Source organism: Hakea prostrata, chromosome 3 (genome assembly GCF_041222555.1).
Source record: "Hakea prostrata isolate BN-2017 chromosome 3, UWA_Hpros_2, whole genome shotgun sequence".
Taxonomy (NCBI): domain Eukaryota; kingdom Viridiplantae; phylum Streptophyta; class Magnoliopsida; order Proteales; family Proteaceae; genus Hakea; species Hakea prostrata.
Window position 1 is genome coordinate 41,276,356 of NC_142602.1, and position 22,440 is coordinate 41,298,795.

Below are 22,440 nucleotides of genomic sequence, written 5' to 3' on the forward strand. Positions count from 1 at the left end.
GCTATTATTTTGAGTTTGATAGGTGGTTGGAGCTTGGAATGGTTGGTTGGTTATAAACCTTAAAATAATGAAAATGAGAAGAAAAAAAGAAAGAAATTTTCCTTTTATTAATTCCATGGCAATTGAGGCATAGACTAGGGCGTTTTTACTCCACATATTTGGCATTTACGATGAGGGGATTGCCTTAGTTTTGTTTTTTGGTAGAAGGGGATTGACTTAGTTTGATTGAGCTATTAATGCTGAAATGTCCAAATGATATTAGAGCAATTTAATTACAAAATAGTCAAAAAGAAGAAAGGCTAAACCCCAACATTTAAAATTAAGTATAAAATCTTGACTTTGGAGGATTTTTTTTAGAGCAAATTGCACTGACACCCCAAAATGAAGGCTTTAAAACATTGACACCCCACTTTATGTTTTAAAAACACAGACACCCCATTCATTAAACACACTAGTCCATTCTGTTAATAAAACCATTAATTCACTGTTCATTTTTTTGTAATTCCAAAAATGCCCCTACCCTATCTATTCTCTCTCCTCACCCGGATTTTCTCTGCTTCACCCTGTCCACCTTCGCCTCCGGTAGCACCAGCAACGCCGCCAAGAAAGAAAGATCAGCGGCAGAGGAGAGGCCAAAGAAGAACCGATCACAAAGTCTCGGTTCACTGGGGAAAAGAATTCGAAGAACCGAATCGTTGTCGCTTTTTTCAAACACAATACGCTCTGGAATCCACTCTCGCTTCGTTGTTGCAGGATCCAGTGAGGTTGGTTCCATGGCTTGTCAACGAAAAAATGCCTTTTCGTGAACCGAATCCACCATTGTACAGAGATGGGGAAGATAAAACAAACACTTCCGACCTCTTTCAAAGAATTCTCTATTAGCAAAAACCCATCTGGTCCTATCTGTATCTTCTTTTCTTCTCTGTACACATTCTCAATCCCTCCCAATAGAGATTTCTTTGACGAGTCGAATCTAAACTACCGAATGAAAAGGAGAGTTACCTAATCAATATTTAATTTCAGGAAATTAGATGTAAAGGTGGATTTAAATCGAGGTTTCTTGAAGTTTTCAACTCCACTTTTCTCTGCTACGCTTCCAACTTTCATCCATCCACCTTTGTTTTGCTGCTTACGGCACAACTTGCTTACTTTTTCGCGGTTTGTTTTACAGTTCCATTTTCAGGATTTTTATTTTTTTTAAAAACCAGTTAAGGGCTTTGTTCATCTTCTTCTGTCCTGTACCTAATCTAATTTACGAAAATGGTGGTTTGTCGGAATCCGTCTGCAACTGGGTCGGAGTCGAATGTGACGACAATCGCAGTTATGTTGCCACTCTTCGTCTCCCTGGTGTTCGCCTTGTTGGTCTGATCCAGTCCAACACCTTGGCCGGCTCTCACAGCTCCGAGTTCTGATTCTCCGCTCGAATCGTCTTTCCTGTGAGATTCCTTCCGATTTTTCTCAGATGAAGCTCCTGCGCAGGCTCTACCTTCAGAACAATCTCTTCTTTGGGTCTTTCCCTTCGAGCTTGACCAGTTTGGGTAGGCTCACATGGTTGGACATCTCGTTCAATAATTTTACCGTCGACCTACCCTACTCCATCAACAATCTCACCCACTTGACAGGGCTTCTTCTACAGAACAATGACTTCTCTGGAAATCTCCCCAGCATTAATCCTCCTAATTTGACGGATTTCAATGTTTCAAATAACAACCTCAACGGCTCCATCCCTACAATGCTGTCGCGGTTCTCAACTTCTTCCTTTGCTGCTGATCTTTCTTTCTGGCGGCGTAGCTGGTGCTACCTGAGGTGAAGGTGGACAAGTGAGGAGAGAGAATCGATAGGGTAAGGGTATTTTTGGAATTAAAGAAAAATAAACAGTGGGTTAATGGTTTTACTAACAGAATGGACTTGTGTGTTTAATGAATGGGGTGTCTGTGTTTTTAAAACATAAAGTGGGGTGTCAGTGTTTTAAAGCTTTCATTTTGGGGTGTCAGTGCAATTTGCTCTTTTTTATATCCAAATTGTTATCACACTACCATTTACTAGGTCAGGTAGGGTCCTAAACTTTACTGGCGACATGGCAGTTAAACCTTTCAAATTTTTTTTTTTGGGTAAAACAGAAAAAACAACTATTTAGTAAGAGGGCAAATATAAAATCTGATTATCCCTTTGTGTCACATTCTCTTTTGTTGATTTTGGTTTTTGGTTTTCTACAAGATGCTATATAGTGATATATTTCGCTGTCTAGGTGGGTCATTGATGGTGAGCATTGCCTCCCCAGCAATCTTAACCATTGGTTTGGTGCAATCTTTCCTCAAATTTTGGATCACATCTAGTGGAACATTTATTGTAACCTGAGTCCCTATGCATTACCCATTTTCCAAGCAAATGGTCGGATGGATTCTACCCCTGACTCTAGTTTCTGTTTCTTCATTGACACAACTTACGACTCTTGGTGTTTGCTTGCTACAAGACACTTCTGTGAAGCCTGCAAGTCAAGCGTGATGATCCAAGGTGCCATCAGCAAATGGAGTGGATTATTGGGTTACAACTCTCACGTTGGTTTGATCGTTTACTCAGTATATGGTAGACACATGTTTCGCATCTTGTTGTGGTTGAACCAATACCTGCTGTGGTCGAACCTCTTGGACCAAGCGGTATGACCAGACCGCAACAACGAGTGTTAGACAAATCAAGATTAAATCAAGCAAAACACATGCCAAGTCTTTGAGTCACAATCAACTCTTGTACTAAAGATAAGAACGAGACTCCATGAAGATAGGACAGAGAGTCCATACCAAATCCTATCAACTCACTTTTGAATAAAGATCAACTAACTTCAGAGAGATAGTGAAGGTGTTGGGGTAAAAAACCTAACAATCCCCCACAAGTTTCAAAATTGCAAAAAAAGGACTTGTGTTGTGACTTTATTAGACACTAAAGGACACATCGTTGTAGGTGTCTTTCGGACATGAACCTACACTAGGTCTAATGAGTCGCGCTACAAAGTACGAGTAGAGTCAGACTCCTTGAACATTTCCTCATTAGTGTAGCTGACCGCCCCATCATCCATGTCATAAAGGTCGACTTTTGGAGCTACCTTTTATACTACACATTGGACTTTTTAACCGGCCATGTCCCTTATCTTGGATTCATGAATGTTTAGAGCACTCGCCTATAAGTTCTCATTAGTGGTGGCCAAACCACCTACATCCACTTAGGTTAGTCTCTGATGTGCACCACAACTAACACACCCCCACATTCCTTGGGATTAGACTAATTAAGAGCTTCGCTCAACCTTACCCTTGTGGTAGTACTATTACCTTCATCTACACCCTAGAATGGAATAATTATAAATGGTAGTACTGAACCGGTCTTCCCATGACTTCGTTTGTACCCCTTGAACCTAATTCAGGTATTTAGCCTCTTCACATAGGTAGGGTATCCATCATGTGACCTGAGGATTAGGCATTAACCCCATTCCTGTAGATGCAATACACAAGTTTTTGACAGACATAGCCTTTGTGAACATGTCAGCTTGATTCCTTTCTGACTTCACATAATCGATAGCTATCATTCCTTCATCTATGTACTGTCGCACAAGATTGTGTCTAAGGCGTATATGCCTCCTTTTACCATTGTACACCTTATTCTTGGCTAAGTGAATAGCCGCTTGGTTATCACAATGTAGTGATACCGATGGCGTCGATTTTTCCCACAATGGTATATTCGCCATTAAACTTCTAAGCCATGAACTCAGCTTCCATGGTAGAACCTGTTCCACATGATTGCTTTCTGGACTTCCAAGAGATTGCACCACCTGCTAGTGTAAACACATACCCACTAGTGGCTAAGGATTCGTTTGTATCCGAAATCCAATTAGCATCGCAATACCCTTCTAAAACTGTTGGTTTACCACTATAGTGTAAACTATAGTCTATAGTGCCTTTTAGGTACCTTAGTAATCTATCAATTGCACTCCAATGCTCTTTACTTGGATTTTGAGTATGTTGACTCAACTTTCCTACCGCAAGAGCAATATCTGGACGTGTACAATTCATGAGATATGAAACTGAACCAATGATTTGTGCATACCTTTTCTGGTTCACTGGTTCACCCAAGTTCCTTTTCAAATGACATCCCACCTCAAAAGGTGTTTTGACTGCTGAAAGTTCATGGTAGCCATACTTTGTAAGTATTTTTCCACATAACGAGCTTGAGATAGTGAAATACAATTCCCTTGCTTGATGATCTTGATCCCAAGAATCATATCAGCTTCCCCTAAGTCTTTTGTGTCAAAATTAGACATCAAAATATGCTTAGTTTGATTCACTATTGCCAAGTTCGTCCCCATTATCAACATATCATCTACGTATAATAGAATAAATACGCCTTTACCACCGTGAAACTTGCTATATAAGCACCTTTCGGCATTGTTGATGATAAAGCCATTTGAAATTAGAGCCTTGTCTAATTTTTCATGCCATTGCTTAGGCACTTGCTTCAATCCATATAAGGATTTTCTAAGCTTGCAAACTTTTTGCTCTTGTCCTTTTACAATACAACCTTCTGGTTGTTTTATGTAAATTTCCTCTTCTAAATCACCATTTAGAAAAACAGTTTTTACATCCATTTGATGGATGACCAAGTTATGTATTGACGCAATTGCCAACATAACTCTTATTGAGGCAATTCTTGACACAGGGGCAAATGTGTCAAAATAATCGATGTTTGGCTTTTGCCTAAATCCCTTGACAACAAGTCTAGCCTTGAAACGATCAAGGGACCCATCACTTTTTAACTTCTTTCGAAATATCCACTTGGTCTCCAAAGTTTTAGAGCCAATTGGTAAATCTACCAATTCCCAAGTATTATTCGCCAAGATTGAATCAAGTTCACTCTTGATTGCCTCCTTCCAAAAGATGGCATCTAGTGATGTGATAGCCTCTTTATAATTAAGAGGATCCTTATCTACCAAGTAAACAAGCCACTCATCATCCTTATATTTGGGTCTTTTGAGTCGTTTGCTTGTTCTTGATTGATTTCCATCACTAATACCCAATTGATTGATATTCTCTTCAATTGGATCCAACTCCCCATTGATCAATTGGCTCTCCTTACTTATAAGTAAGGCGGAGTTAAAGGGGAATATTCTTTCAAAGAACTCAATGTCCCTTGATTCTATGATGCTATTTGGTTCAATAACATCATCCATGGATTTAATTACCATGAATCGGTATGCCGTGCTATTTATCGCATACCCCAAGAACACACAATCACATGTTTTGGGACCTAGTTTCCTTTTCTTGGAATCCGGTAATAACACCTTGGCCAAACAGCCCCAAACACATAAATGTTTTATACTTGGTTTTCTACCAAACCATTTTTCAAATGGAACCATACCGGTCTTGTTATGTGGGATTCTATTTAATAGATAACATGAAGTCAACATGGCTTCCCCCCACATATCAAGTGGTACATTAGAACTCAACAACATTGAGTTCATCATCTCTTTAAGAGATCTATTTTTCCTTTCCGCTACCCCATTTGATTCCGGTTGGTAAGGAGCGGTCGTTTCATGGATAATTCCATTTTCCTCACAAAACTTATCAAGATTAAAATACTCAGTCCCTCTATCGGTTCTAAGTCTTTTAATCTTCTTGCCAAGTTGATTTTCAACTTCTGTTTTGTAAGATATAAATGCCTTTCCGGCCTCATCCTTTGATTTGAGCAAATAAATCATGGTATATCTAGAATAATCATCTATGAAGGTGATAACATAATTGTTTCCTCCCCTTGACTCATATGACTTATAGTCACTTAAGTCACTATGGATCAATTCCAAGAGATCACTCTTTCTATCCACAGTCTTGTGAGGCATTTTGGTTAACTTAGCCTCCACACAAGTTTTACACTTGTCCTTGGGAGATTCCACCTTTTCGGTGATCATCCCTAACTTGCATAGTTTGGTGATATATTTTACACTACTATGACCTAACCTACCATGCCACAAATCAAAAGAATTATATGAAACAACAAAGTAAGCAGAAGAGGTACTAGCCTTTTCAATTACAACATTGGAAATACTAAGTACAAACAATCCCTCACTAAGATATCCCTTTCCCACAAATACATTGTTTTTAGTGATAATTGCCTTATCACTTTCAAAAGCCAACTTCATTCCTACTTTATTAAGCAAAGGGATTGAAATTAAATTTCGCCTAATATTCAGCACATGGAGAACATTGGTGAGAACAATAGTTTTTCCCGAAGTAAGTTTCAAAGTCACCTTACCTTTTCCCATAACAGGGGCACTTTGGGAGTTTCCCATAAATACCTTTTCATCATTTGAGCCCATGGAATAGGAGGAAAACATCTTGAGATCACCACAGATATGTCTTGTAGCACCGCTATCCAACACCCAATCTTTTGGTTTTTCAACCAAATTGGCTTCTGTAATCATAGCTACAAACACATCATCTTCAACTAGGTTCACCTTTTCAACTTTTTTCTTCTTGAACCTACAATCTTTCTTAAAATGGCCAACCTTTCCACAAACAAAACAAGTCAGTTTCTTCTTCTTAGAAGACTCATCATATTCTTGATGACTTTTCCTCTTCTTGTTTTGCTTGTTGGTTTCCACCAAGTTCGCTTTTAGGCGACTTTCTCCAAGGTCTTTTTCACCTTTGTCTTTGAACCGGTTCCTTTCTTCAATCTTGATCCTTACAACCAACTGGTCTAAGGTCAATCCTGTCTTCTTATGTTTCATAGACATCTTGAAAGCATTCCATGAAGGTGGAAGTTTCTCAATCAAGGCACCGGTTACAAATTCTTCAGGTAAGACCATTTTCTCTTTTGCTAGCTTCCCAACCACAATTTGAAATAAATCAATTTGGGTTGATATTGTGTCACTATCTTTCATAGTAAAATTTAGAAAGCTAGCCACCAAGTATTTCTTTGAACCAGCATCTTCAAGAGAATACTTTTTAACCAAAGCATCCCAAATCGAATAAGCATATTCTAATGAACTATACACATGGTATAAGTCATTAGATAATGCATTCAGAATTCGATTCTTGCATTGGTAGTCCGCTTGAATCCAAGCCACCCTTTTGCCCTCCTTAACAGGATCAATACTTTTTTCTGGCATGGGTTCAGTCAAGGCAAATGCCACCCCAATTTGGGCTAAGGCAAATAGCAACATTTGCCTCCACCTTTTGAAGTTTTGACCTCCAAATTGTTCGATTTTGTCGAACTCAGTGACAATCCTCATCTTACCCAAATCCGGGATAAGATCTATCACTGTTGGAATTACATTAGTGGGGATTGAATCATGAGTAGAAAGGAATGGATATCTCATACCATCTATGGCAACAAATGTGTCGTCAGCTTGTTTGTTGACGTTACCTTCAACGGTATTGTTTGAAGGATCTCCTCCGGTGTTAATTCCATCAACAACCTCAATGTTGTTGTCTCCATCTTTGTTGAAGTCGCCATCTCCAAGACTTGCCATTGGATCTTCCAAATCAATTACCTTAAACTTGTTGGGGTAATTGTATTACAAATTCTTCAAACATATAAAAGTGAAATTGCAATACAATTGAGAGATGAAGATCTTTAGCAAATTTGAAGAGCTTGAACTAGCAACCGAACGAACCACTGATTGATGAGGTTGAGTCACACCTTGATGCTGTCTTTAAGGTAATTGATGCACCCTACTACCAAGGGTTCTTCGCACCACCACCTCCAAGATAAAGCAACCTCCAACTAGAAGATGAGGTAGTTCTTCTAGTCCCTTAAAGGAGCCAAAAGCTAGAGCACAACACTTAGACAACTCAAGAAAGAAATGAACTTTGTAAAACAAATAATGTGAGTGAGGTGTGTCACAATAGCACACAATATGCAAGGAAGGGTTGGGTTTATATAGGCCCAAACCACACCTCCTCACAAGGGGAGAATCAATTCTCCACTAATGGAGAATCAATGGTTTGTCCCTCCTCCACTAATGTGAATAAACCCCCTTGACCTAACCTCCCCACTACTTGGGGAAGTAACTCTCATATTCACTTCCTTGGAATGAATAAGTTTTAACCCATTCAAAGACCTTAACCCCCACTGTCACGTCCTCCCAGCCGGTACCCTATCTGGCATACCCGAGAGTGTGATCCACAGCCCGAAGATTAGGTATCGAGTGATCAGCCTCCCACATAAACAATAACATAATCATGAACAATCATAATAAAAGTGCGGAAGATAAACCATAGATCCAATAAAGAAAGAATGAATCATAAATGAATCAGAATGATAGATATAATCAGAGTATCAAACAGATAAGTAAAGTGAGGCAAAAATCCCACTTTACAACCAGCGGAAAAGTAGCTCTAAAAGATAATAAACTAGACAAAATCTAATCCCAATAGCAAGTACATTGGGTAACTAAATTGTTCTCCACTTTATAGACAACATCCTTATAAGTGTAAATCTCATAAATAGCACAAGGACGCTTCCACTCAATGGTCGGACTAAGCATCGTACGGAGCATAACCACTCGCGGGATCTTCAGTGTAATTGTGGTAACCGCAATCACCTTCCTGGAGATATGCTTCCTCGCCTTGCGCTTCTTCATAGGAACCATCATAATACTCAGTACCTGCAGGATAGTCTAACAAACATTGTACAATAAAGGAATGAGTTTCAAAGAAACTCAGTAAGGCAGTTAAAATCCATAATAACATAAATGGCAGAATTTCCAGAACAAACATAAATGCAATATGACATGAGACAAGCAATGAACGAATGAATCTAACTCTATGTATGCTGGTCTCTATTGGCAGACACGCTTTAAGTCATAGCACCGTACTTCTTTAGGAAGGTCCGCTCACATCCTCAACCATTTAAGATATCTTGGATTCTCTCACGGATCATTTCACCGGTCTTGAGCAGCCGATTGGTAATGGGTCCTTCATCCCTCAGGACAAACCATGGCAGGGGGTTAAGTCAACACACTCTCTTACAACCATTTGGTATAAGTACTGGCGCATGTCAGGGTAAAACCTAGCCAAATGCAAGTCTTCTACTTAGTTACATCAAGTCAGATCCAGATACGTCCATTCCTCGTCCCTGACATTCCTTTCCGGTATCCTTCACACTAGAGTCCTCATAGTCCCTGACTACGGACTCATCAACCCTATTGATCATCCACATATGGTAAACGGGAAGCTCTCACGTCCTCTCATGGGTTGGTTACCGGTCTTAAGCGCCCGTGAGCCCAAGTCTAACCATATGCAACCCTACCAATAAATGGCCCCCACAATGTGATTCCTGTCCTCTCACGGGTTGGTTACCGGTCTTGAGCGCCCATGAATCCCCATTGCTACCACGGGTCGTTCGGTCTCAATACCCCTCCGATTAGGGTTTGACATAACAGGACATCCTAGCCAAACACTACTAGACAATCCTAGATATGTCATCCAATAGTTTAGGAAGGTGTCCAGAGGGCATCTCCGGAAACATCCCATAATATTCCCGTAGTAGTCCAAGGACAGAAGTGTCAAAAGGACACCTCTCCTTTTGTCACGCCCTCCCAGCCGGTACCCTATCTGGCATACCCGAGAGTGTGATCCACAGCCCGAAGATCAGGTATCGAGTGATCAACCTCCCACATAAACAATAACATAATCATGAACAATCAAAACAAGAGTGCGGAAGATAAATCATAGATCCAATAAAGAAAGAATGAATCATAAATGAATCAGAATAATAGATATAATCAGAGTATCAAACAGATAAGTAAAGTGAAGCAAAAATCCCACTTTACATCCAAATGAAAAAGTAGCTCTAAAGAATAAACTAGACAAAATCTAATCCCAGTAGCAAGTACATTGGGTAACTAAATTGTTCTCCACTTTATAGACAACATCCTTGTAAGTGTAAATCTCATAAATGGCACAAGGACGCTTCCACTCAATGGTCGGACTAAGCATCGTACGGAGCATAACCACTCGTGGGATCTTCAGAGTAATTGTGGTAACCGCAATCACCTTCCTGGAGATATGCCTCTTCGCCTTGCGCTTCTTCATAGGGACCGTCATAGTACTCAAGCACTGCAGGATAGTCTAACAACATTGTACAATAAAGGAATGAGTTTCAAAGAAACTCAGTAAAGGCGATTAAAAATCCATAATAACATAAATGGCAGGATTCCGAACAAACATAAATGCAATATGATATGAGACAAACAATGAATGAATGAATCTAACTCTATGTATGCTGGTCTCTATTGGCGACATGCTTTAAGTCATAGCACCGTACTTCTTTAGGAAAGTCCACTCACATCCTCAACCATTTAAGATATCTTGGATTCTCTCACGGATCATTTCACCGGTCTTGAGCAGCCGATTGGTAATGGGTCCTTCATCCCTCAGGACAAACCATGGCAGGGGGTTAAGTCAACACACTCTCTTACAACCATTTGGTATAAGTACTGGCGCATGTCGTGGTAAAACCTAGCCAAATGCAAGTCTTCTACTTAGTTACATCAAGTCGATCCAGATACTTCCATTCCTCGTCCCCGACGATCCTTTCCGGTATCCTTCACACTAGAGTCGGCGTATCCTATGGCACCGACCAACTCGGACTACGGACTCATCAACCCTATTGGTTATCCACATATGGTAAACGGGAAGCTCTCACGTCCTCTCACGGGTTGGTTACCGGTCTTAAGCGCCCGTGAGCCCAAGTCTAACCATATGCAACCCTACCAATAAATGGCCCCCACAATGTGATTCCTGTCCTCTCACGGGTTGGTTACCGGTCTTGAGCGCCCATAAATCCCCATTGCTACCACGGGTCGTTCGGTCTCAATACCCCTCCGATTAGGGTCCGACATAACAGGACATCCTAGCCAAACACTACTAGACAATCCTAGATATGTCATCCAACAGTTTAGGAAGGTGTCCAGAGGGCATCTCCGGAAACATCCCATAATATTCCCGTAGTAGTCCAAGGACAGAAGTGTCAAAAGGACACCTCTCCTTTCCAAACCATACTTAAGCATACACATGCATCAAATCATATCATCACATATATGGTAACTTCATATATGGAAAGAAATCAATAATTACAATCACTTGTATAACATTGGTAAGTAAATCATACATGAATCAATTTAATATGAATAAGTAATGCTACTGTAATCAAAGTTATGCAACAGTAGTATATCATTGTAAGAATCTAATTTAGGAATCATATCTATGATATTCAAATATAGAAACTAGATTCATGCTATCTATGTAATTAAGGAAATAACCATCCTTACCTTTTATAACTCGCAAAGGAATCCTAAGAAATCAAGTAAGATCTTGGCAAACTTGAGAAGAAGGTCCTAAACAAGTATATACAACATATTAGGAAAGATCCCTAACAGAAAAGATACCAAAACATCCAACATAGACCAATTCCGGAGTTGCTTTGTACTCATTGGTCGAGTGGATTGGTCGAGTGGTCCAACGACCAATCAGTCGACCAATGCAGACAAATAGCCTAAAAAAAACAGGTTTTAAGATATGAAATCCGAATTTGGTGATTCAAAAGGGTACTAATCAAGGGGTAGACTACATCAGTAGTATTCTAACATATAGGGGACCTCAAAACACTAATCCAATCAAGATATCAAGATCCAAATTAGGAAACAAAAAGTTACCATAATTAAATCAATCATGGATCTTGATGAATTTGAAATAGAAAACAAAGACAAGAACAATAGGAGGATGGATCATTGCTTTCGGTAATGGTATCATGAAAACATACATAGATCTTCATGGAATAAGGCTTAGAAGCATAAGTCTAAATAAGGAAATAAAACCTACCATATATGTAACTACCATGCATCATGAAGAACACATAGTATGGTAGAAGAGAACAACTAGAAATCTATAGATTATGGATCATGGAAAGAAAACACAGTAATTAACTACTAACATGATCAACAAAGAAGATCCAAAGAGATCAGAATTCAGATTAGAAGTTTAATCAAAGATTAGATCATGGTTTGATCATGATTCCTTCAAAAGCTTGCAATGATCATGGTTAAGATCATTGTTCTAGCCTCAAATCCTTAGGATGATCATGAGAACATGTTTAGAGATGTTTGCAACAGAGAATGCAGCATCTCTTCTACTGTCTCAACTCAAAAAGGAAAGAAAAACAAAGATGGAGGAGAAGAAGAGAGAGTAGACATACCTTTTGATGCAAAAGGAAGAGTTTCGACGAAGATCCGTCAAGAAAACACCAAGGATGCAAGAGAGATGACTTGCAGAGGTCTTTGGTTCGTTCCAGAGGGTTTGGAGGCAGCAAATACGAAGTGGACTCGAGATTGGACTTAAATAGAGCAAGAACAACCTAATTGCCAAAGACAGCACTCATTGGTCGAGTGGATTGGTCGACTGGCCCGATCGACCAATGCCGACAAAGAAGACCAAAACAGGAATTGAAGGTCCAGATCAAATCCAATCCTAAAGGGGTTTTGCACACAAGTCAAGTGACTTACCTAATAGGTAGAAATGCCTTCAAACCAAGATAGAGAGCACTCCAAGTCCATCAACTAATCAGATCTTCATCAGGATTCAGTTTCCATAAATAGAACCTCATCATCAACTTTCATGGATTCAAAGCCAGACACCAAGTCCTCTACTGGGATGGCCCAAAGCTGACTTCTTACTTTACTTCGGGTCATCGGACCTGCAAATAACAAGGTTTCCGGGTCAAGGTTAGGGCTGGGTTTTACACCTTTCCAAACCATACTTAAGCATACACATGCATCAATTCATATCATCACATATATGGTAACTTCATATATGGAAAGAAATCAATAAGTACAATCAACTTGTATATAATTGGTAAGTAAATCATTCATGAATCAATTAATCATAAACAAGTAATGCTACTGTAATCAAAGTTATACAACAATAGTATATCATTGTAAGAATCTAATTTAGGAAACATGTTGATGATATTCAAATATAGAAACTAGATTCATGCTATCTATGTAATTAAGGAAATAACCATCCTTACCTTTATAACTCGCAAAGGAATCCTAAGAAGTCAAGTAAGATCTTGGCAAACTTGAGAAGAAGGTCCTAAACAAGTATATACAACATATTAGGAAAGATCCCTAACAGAAAAGATACCAAAACATCCAACACAGACCAATTCTGGAGTTGCTGAACTCATTGGTTGAGTGGATTGGTCGACTGGTCCAATCGACCAATGCAGACAGTAGCAAAAGCAAAAAAAAACAGAGTTTTAAAATATGAAATCCGAATTTGGTGGTTCAAAAGGGTAATAATCAAGGGGTAAACTACATCAGTAGTATTCTAGCATATAGGGGACCTCAAAACACTAATCCAATCAAGCCATCAAGATCCAAATTAGGAAACAAAAAGTTACCATAATTAGATCAACCATGGATCTTGATGAATTCGAAATAGAAATCAAAGACAAGAACAATAGGAGGATGGATCATTGCTTCAGGTAAAGGTATCATGAAAACATACTTAGATCTTCAAGGAAATAGGCTTAGAAGCATAAATCTAAATAAGGAAATAAAACCTACCATATATGTAACTATCATGATTCATGAAGAACACATAGTATGGTAGAAGAGAACAACTAGAGATTGATAGATCATGGATCATGAAAAGAAAACACAGTAATTAACTACTAACATGATCAATATAGAAGATCCAAAGAGATCAGAATTCAAATCAGAAGTTTAACAAGATTAGATCATGGTTTGATCATGATTCCTTCAAAAGCTTGCAATGATCATGGTTAAGATCATTGTTCTAGCCTCAAATCCTTAGGATGATCATGAGAACAAGTTCAGAGATGTTTGCAACAGAGAATGCAGCATCTCTTCAACTGTCTCAACTCAAAAAGGAAAGAAAATACAAAGATGGAGGAGAAGAAGAGAGAGTAGACATACCTTTTGATGCAAAAGGAAGAGTTTCGACGAAGATCCGTCAAGAAAACACCAAGGATGCAAGGGAGATGACTTGCAGAGGTCTTTGGTTCGTTCCAAAGAGTTTGGAGGCAGCAAATACGAAGTGGACTTGAGATTGGACTTAAATAGAGCAAGAAAAGCCTAATTGCCAAAGACAACACTCATTGGTCGAGTGGATTGGTCGACTGGCCCAGTCGACCAATCAGTCGACCAATGCTGACAGCAAATCCAAAACAGGGAATTGAAGGCCCAGATCAAATCCAATCCTAAAGGGGTTTTGCACACAAGTCAAGTGACTTACCTAATAGGTAGAAATGCCTTCAAACCAAGATAGAGAGCACTCCAAGTCCATCAACTAATCCGATCTTCATCAAGATTCAGTTTCCATAAATAGAACTTCATCATCAACTTTCATGGATTCAAAGCCAAACACCAAGTCCTCTACTGGGATGGCCCAAAGCTGACTTCTTACTTTACTCCGGGTCATCGGACCTACAAATAACAAGGTTTCCGGGTCAAGGTTAGGGCTGGGTTTTACACCCACTCATGGTAATGGCCATGAATGGTCATGAAGTTGAAATGAGAAATAAAGGTCAAGAGTTAGAATTTGAGTAATTCCACCATTCAAGTTAGCCCACCTCATCACCATGATCAAGACCTTTAAGACCCATGACCAATGTCATGAAGAGCCTTATAACCAAAGTCATGAAGGGCCTCCTTTAACCATGGTCATGAAGGGCCTTCTTTACTCATGGTGCCTCATTACCACCCTTACCTCATGGTCCCACACACAAACAAAACAATTAAATAAAAGAAATGCAAAAACTAATTTTGAAACGTAATATATAGATAATATAGATTTTAATAAAAAACCTAACAGAAGGGACTCTACTACGATTCTAACACAAAGAACAATAGGTGACTGATCCCAAATAGTTATAAACACCAACGTCTTCACCATTATGAGGTATGCATTCTTGAGTTATTTCGATAGCTTGAAGATTTATAAGTAAGTCTGCTATGTGTAAAGAAAGAGGGAACTGACTTGCTCGTCGCAGACGATACTCAACCACCCCGGTCGAGCACATTTTTTGCAAATTTGCACGTTTTGTCACACCCCACCCAGCCGGATCCGGTCATACCAAAATACTAGTAGGAGTGATACACCACAAGATCTACGTTTAGTGTCAATTCCATACAATACATGATAAAGTTTAATTAAATGGATATGAAAATAAACAAGTCAAGTATTTAATAATCAAGAATGAAAAGAAATGATTACAATATCCAAAACTAAACATCAAAGTTTAAGAAAAAAAAGAATGTATAATGTTGCAATGGAAATAATCTAAAAAAACTCTAAGGAAAAGAATCTCCATAAGAGCAGTCCTGGCACAAACAAGAAGCGTCATGTGCCTCCATCCTGATAATCACTTAACAAAGGATCATCAACGATAGTGGGGTCCTCATTACATGTAGAGAGAACAAACAAAAATAAAGGAATGAGTTCATAGAACTCAGTGACGTAACTAATATTCACATCATATATCCATCCTTATCCACATCTTAATTCATAAGACAATCATGTATTCAATAATATAAATAAATAAATGCATGGTGATGATATGAGGTTCATAACTCTATAATGTAGTCTCTAAAGTAGACACACATTAAGTCATACAACAGTCTTCTTTGGGCGGTTTCATCACTCTTCCCTCACGGCACTCAAGCACATCTGTTGGGTTCTCCGCAGCTGTTGGGTAAAGTTTTATCGAACCATGGTTGGGGATTAAGTCACCACTCTCTCACATCACCATTGGTACAAAATTTGGAGTGTGTCAGGGATAAACCTAAGCCCAGTGCAAAGTCACATGGTCGCATACTACATATGGTCCGGATATCTCCCCTCATGCCTAGTGCTCTGTGGTTCAATACCTTCCACCTATGAATGGAATCCTCAACGGAAGCCATCTGTTGGATCACATTCCTTAACCCAATGTTCATCTACACATAATGGACAGGATGCTCTCCATGTCCTCTCACGGGTTGGTTACCAGTCTTGAACGCCCAGGAGCCATTATCTATTATATGCAACCCTACCTCTCTATGATGATAGTGGGCATGCTCGATATATAGGACCCAGCCACTAGCATCACGGGTTAACCGGCTTCAATACCCCTATCAGAAGGGCAGTAGTACTCATCGGGATTCCTAGCCCAACACTTCTAGACACCTATAAATCATGCAATAGGGTTTAATGGCACCACATAAGGTTACTAGGGTAATGGGCAAACCCACAACCCTAGTGGAAAATACAAGGTAGAGAAAATAATAATATTCCCCCTCTCCCTTCACATACATTTACATTCCATTCTCATAACAACAATAATATATTTAAAGGCAAAGAGCAATATCATAAATAATAGTTTTACCTTCCTTTTGTGCAAAGTCACACACAATTATAGTAAGATAAACATAAATTACAACAATTTATATTTAATAAAAGACATAAAATAATAACAATTATTTAAATATAATGTAGTTAGTTATTTCTCACCTTCCAACTAGATTCCTTTCTCCAAAGATCAGTAATTCATTCCCACAAGAAGGTAAAAAAGGATAGTTTACCCTAATCATGCAAGAGGATTAACAAAAATAAAATAGAAGTTAATTTGGGTTTAGAAAAATATCTCAAAATATTCCCATAAAAACTCAAATAGAAAACTAGGTTCTAACTTGCCTTTTTAACCTAAATCGGCTAAAAGTTATAATTTCGCCCTTGATTTGAAGTCGAAACAAAATGAAACCTTGGAAAAATTTAATTGGCAGTAAAGAGATCATAAGGGTGTCCTCAATTTGGTCCAATTTAATATAGATTAAAAAGCCCTAAATTGGTTCTCCTAAATCACCCATGGGTGACTTGGAGAGTCAAAATGCATCAACCTTTGCAAGGGATCGCACCATTAACTCTTATACTAGAAAGGGATAATAAAATAAGAAAACAAAGGTAACAATAACCCTAACATGCTCCCACAATGATAATTCCACAGATAAATAGAAGAGAGTTGTCCACATAATTGTGCCTAAGAGAAGGATTAAAGAAATCTCGCATTTCTTAATGTTTTTGCAAAGATTCGAGTCACAAGACACCTTCGGAATGATGGAAACCTCTCTTCTTCTTGGTTTCTCCTCTTCCTGCATCCTCAATCTTGTTCTAACATAAAGAAATGCGGTTACGGGTGAGTTAAAACATAAAATAGGGCTTAAAAACCCAAAATTCTGTTTTTGCCCCTCAACAGAAAATGGGGTGGGGGTGGGGGTTGGTTCACCCAACCAGCCCAACTGATTGTCCCATGCATGGACCCCAAATGGACTCCGAATTTGGTGATTTTTGGCTTGTTGTAAAGGTCTTTCGACGATCTTCGATTTGATACCTTATTCGCATCAATCGGATTCTCCATTGTCAATCTACGAACATGCCAAAATCGTCTTTTAACACCATAGTGATTAATCTTCTCTCTTCTTTTAAACTCCATAAGAGTTATCAAATCATCACTAGGTTCATCCACGATCATTTGGTCCTCTTCCGAACCTTTGGGCTCGACTCAAATGGTCCACAGTTGTTGCCGACTCGAGCCTGAGTTCACGATCCTGAAATCATGGGCTAACGGGTTAGAAATCCTAAGGATTTCACACATTTGATTGGCCAAACAGGATTCTACAACAACAATTGGCTCCGTCTGTGAAACCTAGCCCTAGCCTTGACCCGGAAACCCTGTTGTTTGTAGGTCCGAAGACCCGAAGTGAAAGAAGAAGTCAACTGTGGGCCATATTAGTGGAAGACATGGTGTTTGATAACCCATGGAAGTTGATGATGGTGTTCCATACTAGGAAGCTTTGGAAATGAAACTGCACCTTGATGAAGATGAGATTAGTTGATGGACCTAAAGCCTAGTTAGACATGATTTGAAGGCATTCCTCTATACTAGGTAAGTTATATGTTGAGTTGGGAGAAGCCCATTGGATTTGGAAGAGGTTTGGACCTTGATATCCCTGTTTAGGCCTTGCTGACATGCTTGGTTGACTAGGTGGTCGACTGGCCCAGTCGACCAACAGGTACCACATCTTTGAAGATCCTCTGTTTAAGTCTTTTGGTGCTCTATATATTAGAACTACGTGTTTTTTAGCCTCTTTTGTTTCTAAAACCCTTAGAGAACGTGGAGAACCCCTCTCAAAGCCTCTCTTGGTGTTGAAGAAGATCTACTTGCAAGTTTTCATCTCTTGTCTTCAATCAAAGGTTAGTAATCTCTCATACTTGTTGTTGATTTACTCTTGCATGATCTAATCTCTGTATTATGATTATGAAGAAGGTATTGCATCCTTGCAAACATCTCTTCTACAATATCCAAGATTGGGAATGAATCTCCATTCATTCCAATGATCCTCGTACTTGATCATAGCCATGATTCTTATGATTTTTTCATGAAGCCATGATCATTCCTCTGATTTGATTTCTCTAGCATGTTAGATCTGTTTTTCATGTTAGATTCATGTATGATCTATTGTTTATGTTCTACTAGAATGAGATCTTATCATCTCTAGTTCCTCTCTTGAGTTCATAGCTTGTTTTCATTGAAAACTATGATTTTTACCAAATTAGAAAGTCATGTTTCCAAATTAGTCAGTATTGTTTTTGACCATTTTTGGTGTCTAATCTATGCTAGTTAGTCTTAGATTATTGTTCCTAATGTTCCTTTGAATTTTCGGTGTGTTTTGAATCCTGGAAGATGAGTTTCGGATCAAAATTCTGAATTCTGTTGCATACTGTTCATCTGGTCGATTGATTGGACCAAACTACCACCCAATCGACAAAGGCTGACAGTAGCTTTGTTCTTTGTATGATTTGATCCGTTTGACTTCTAATCTTCTAGGCCTTTTTCCTAATGATGTATCTATTCTTGTTTAGGGTTTATTTGCTAACTTTGGAACCATTCTCTTTGATCTTTGGATATTCATAGAAGCTAATTAAGGTAAAGACAGTTGTTTCCATATTAACTTAGATTGCATAAATCTCAATTTCTAATTTGGGAAACTCTTGGATTTGTTACTGTTATTGCATTTTCTAATTATGATTTTACTGTTGCAAGTACAGTAGGACCTTACTCATGTATTTCTTTTATCACTTAATCATATGCGAATACTTATATATGTATGTTACTTATTCAACTAATCATGTCTTTGTGTATTCTTCTATATGATGAGATATCGGTTGCGTATGATATGACTAAGTTGGTGTGAAACCCAGCCCTATCCTAACCCTGACCCTGACCCAGATCCTTTGATGTTTGTAGGTCCGAAGACCTGGAGTGGTGGAAGAAGAGACTTGTGGCCCTCATAGTGGAAGACTTGGTGTATGATTCAGAGCCCATGGACATTGACAGTGATGCCCCTTATTTGGATGCATTGTCAGTGTTCAGTGAGAAACTGCACCTAGAAGAGGGGAAACTTAGTTGAAGTACTTGATGCACTTCCAATCTTGTTTCGAAGGTATTTATCTAATCTAGACTTGTTAATTGACTTGTAGGAGAAAACCCAACTCAATTCGGATCAATCTAGCCCTTCATTTCCCTGGATCAAGCATGTTGTCCATGCTTGGTCGACTGACCCAGTTGACCAATGGATGCCCAAATCTAAGAATTAGATGGTTTTTGGATATTCTCTTCTCTCTACTTAAGGGAGCCTCGTGTTTTGAACCCTATTTCACATTCCTAGCTTGCTGGAGAACGAGGGGGAGCTTCCCAAAGCACTTCCTTGGTAGTGGTGAAGATTATTCCATTCAAATCATTGCCAATCATTGCCTCTTGTCTCCATTTGCATCTACAAGGTATGATTCCTCTCTCTTGCTCTCTATTCTACTCTTTTCTCTTCTTCTTCTTGTTGTGTAACCTTGGAGTTGGTGCTGCAACCTTGCAACCATCACTCCAAGTGTTCATTCCTTGCTAATGCATGATTTTATTTCATTCCTACCTATGCTATGCTCTCATTTTGATTCTTGCATATGCATTCCTATGATTCTCCTCTTAACTTCTTGTATTCTTGTCCTAAACTGAAGTATGTAGTATGCTAAGTCTATTTTCTATGCTAGCATATGATTCTAATGTATTTGCACATCAATTCCCCTAGCTAATTCCTTCATTTCCATTGCAATTCATTTGATTTCAACTGATGCTATGATTCTTGTATTTAGAACATAGGGTTTCAATTTGGGGATTCCTATTTAGACCATTAGATTATGCTAATTACTTGCTAGATAGTGTTCTTATATTGTTACAGTCAATCCCCCCAAGTTTCGGATCGATCTGAGCTTTGGAAGCTAGGTTTCGGATAAAAAATCACAATTCAGCCCTGCACTGTTCACTTGGTCGATTGGGTCAGTCGACCAAGTTAGTCAACCAATCTAATGCTGAATTGTGTATTTCCCAGATTTGACCCGTTCGACATCCGATTTTCCCAATTTCTTTTCTAATCTTTCATTTTTGTTGTCTAGGGTCTTAATACCATCTTTGGATCATTCTTTTGAGATTATTGGATTATCATCATTGTGACTTAAGGTAAGGACGGTTATACCCATATAACATAGACTATGTGATTTATTACACTGATGTTGACAACTTAGTAGGCTTAGCTTATTGGTTGTATTTTGACATCATATGACTACTGTAGGTACCTTGTGACAGTAGCATCATGTTTATTTACTCTTGTTAATCATGTCTATTCATTCTTGTTATTTACTTATACACTTGATCATGTGATGTTATGACGTATCTTTCAATATGATGATGTATTATGTATTTATGAAATGATGAAACTAAGAATGTGATTGGATAAGTATGATTTGGGATTGGGGAATGTCCTTTTGACATTTCTGTCCTTGGACATCGAGGGAATAGTATGGGATGTTCTCCGAAGATGCCCATCGATGCTTTCCTAGATTATTGGATGACATACATGGGACTTGTCTAGATGTGTTGGCTAGGATGTCCTTGTTGTATTAGACCTGAATTGGAAGGGCATTGAGACCAAACGACCCGTGGTAGTAGTGTGATTTGATGGGTGCTCAAGACCGGTGAGTTATATCCATGAGAGGACATAAATCACACTGCAGATACCCGAAAGGGGCCATTCATTGGTAGGGTTGCAAATAGCTAGACTTGGGCTCATGGGCGCTTGAAACCGGTGAGTTATATCCGTGAGAGGACATGAGAGCTTCCTGTTTACTATTTGTGGATGACCAATAGGGTTGATGAGTCCGTATTTGAGAGAGTTGGATACGCTGACTCTAGTGTGAAGGATACCGGAAAGGATCCCGAGATGGGAAGAATGGACGTATCCGAATCTGACATGATACGACTGAGTAGATGAGGGCTAGGCTTTACCTTGACATGCGCCAATACTTAGACCAAATGGAGGTGTGAGAGAGCGGTGACCGAAACCCCAGCCATGGATTGTCCGAGATGGATGCATGACCCAATTCCCACCAGTGCTGAGTGATTAAGACTTACCCAAAGAAGTATGGTGTTATGACTTAAAGCATGTCTACCATAGGGACTAGCATATGTAGAGTTAGAATCATATTTACATCATCTGTTTCATATCATATTGCATTGTGTTATGTTTTGTATCATATGACTTATGTTATTATGGAATAACTGCCTTGCTAAGTTCTTTAGAACTCATTCCTTTTTCTGTAATTGTTTTGTTAGATTACTCTGCAGGTATCGAAGAAGCTGATGGCTCCTTCCTCGAGACGAACTCAAATCCCTTATACTACTCTGAAGGTCTTGGCTACTATGAAAGTCACGGTGAAGATCTCGAGGGTGGTTACCCTCCGTACCAGGATTAGCTCGACCTTAGTGTGGGAAAGGCCATGTTTTGTCTTCTATGTTTATACCTATGAGGATATCTTGTATAAGACCGAGGAGACCTTAGTTTAGACCTTTATACTGTCATTTCTTTGGAACATGGATCTGTAACTTTAACTTTCACTGATTTACATTCCACTGTTACCAAGGGAGTGATTTCCGCTCACTCTCTCTCTTTTTGGATTATATGTACACATTGGTATCTTTTATTCCACGCTCTGATTATCTTGTTTTTATCTTATTCATGATTCCTTTTATTATATGCTTTAACCTTGATTATTATTGTTCATGATTGTATTATCACGTATGTGGGAGGCATGGTTGCTCAATACTTGATCCTTGGGACTGTGAATCACATACCCGGGTATGCCAGGTAGGCTACCGGCTGGGTGGATGTGACAATTGGGAATGTGATTGATTAGGTATGATTTGGGATTGGGGAATGTCCTTTTGACATGTCTATCCTTGGACATCAGTGGGAATAGTATGGGATATTTCCGATGGTGCCCTTTGACG